The sequence below is a fragment of the Neoarius graeffei genome, chromosome 4 (genome assembly GCF_027579695.1).
Source record: "Neoarius graeffei isolate fNeoGra1 chromosome 4, fNeoGra1.pri, whole genome shotgun sequence".
Taxonomy (NCBI): domain Eukaryota; kingdom Metazoa; phylum Chordata; class Actinopteri; order Siluriformes; family Ariidae; genus Neoarius; species Neoarius graeffei.
In genome coordinates this window covers 36,024,316-36,025,459 of record NC_083572.1, presented here as the reverse complement: position 1 = coordinate 36,025,459, position 1,144 = coordinate 36,024,316, and the positions used below count along the sequence as shown (strand labels likewise).

At 50.9% G+C, this 1,144-nt stretch overlaps 1 non-coding gene across 1 annotated transcript; it reads left to right on the top strand.

Moving 5' to 3' along the window:
- Positions 1 to 656: 656 nt before the first annotated feature.
- Positions 657 to 729, top strand: trnav-cac (transfer RNA valine (anticodon CAC)). The gene has a single exon. It is a non-coding gene; the product is annotated as a tRNA-Val (tRNA).
- Positions 730 to 1,144: the final 415 nt, after the last annotated feature.

The following is a 1,144-nucleotide window of genomic DNA, read 5'->3' as shown; positions in this document are numbered from 1 at the left end:
CTGTTGACTGTGGAAGCATGGACATTGCAATTCGTCACGGGGAGGTGGTGTTCTCAAATACCACTTCGTTGCTCGTTTACGGAGTGAGGTCAGGTCAACAGGGCTGCACACGGCATCAGAACGCTGCAAAGTGGCATTGACTCTGGAATGCTTCATCATGTCTCAATGAGTATTTGCCGGTCAACATTCAGACACATTTGCTTATTAACTCTCAAAGCGTGACTGTGCAGTCCTCTGTTTGTGGAAAACATGCAAAGAAGCAGCTTGCCGCCAACGAAAGACAAGCACGCAGGCGCCCGTGTCCTTGAAGCACGCCCAGGTTTGCGCAAACCGATGCTATTCAACTGCATGCAACGCGAGCGGAAAGCAGAAGGAGCGGCCCTCAGTCACCTCCTTGGCAAGGCAGTGACAAGCAACCGATCCGTTGCTGCTGTTTCCTCCCGGGTGCCTCGCCACACTCTCTGGCTTTCATCAGAGAAACGAAGCGTTAAAGGGTGTGCATTGGCTGGGAATCGAGCCCGGGTCAACTGTTTGGAAGGCAGCTATGCTAGCCACTATACCACCAATGCTGCGTGCCTGGCCTGGGGACAAATGCCTAAGTGCCATTGCTTCTGAATTTGAGGCCCAGGCAACAGCTGATCGGCCCAAGCGCTGAGGTTTCTGTAGTGTAGTGGTTATCACGTTTGTCTCACACACGAACGGTCCCTGGTTCGAAACCGGGCAGAAACAGCTGTGTGTTTGTTTGTTTATTTATTTATTTATTTTTTGAGTGACTGCTGAGCTGTGACCTCTGCTCTGACCGTGCCAACTACGGAAGCAAGTGTTTGCTTTTCACCGGCCAAGGTATGGACACATTTGCTGAACGAATCTTACACAGTGACTCTCCAGTTCTCTGTTTGTGGACAAATATACACCTGTCGCTTGTTGCCAACGAAAGGAAAACACGCAGGAGCCCGTGTTGTTCACCGCTTCATGGGTCGAACGTACGCAGGGGCAAACTGATGTCATTCAAACCTGCAAACAACTACTTACGTCGCTCGTGGAAAGCGGAAGGAACAGTCCTCAATCACCTCCTTGGCCCGTCCAAACAAGGCATTTGATTTCTTCCCATGATGCTGTTGCAGCGCTTTTCAATGCTGAACCT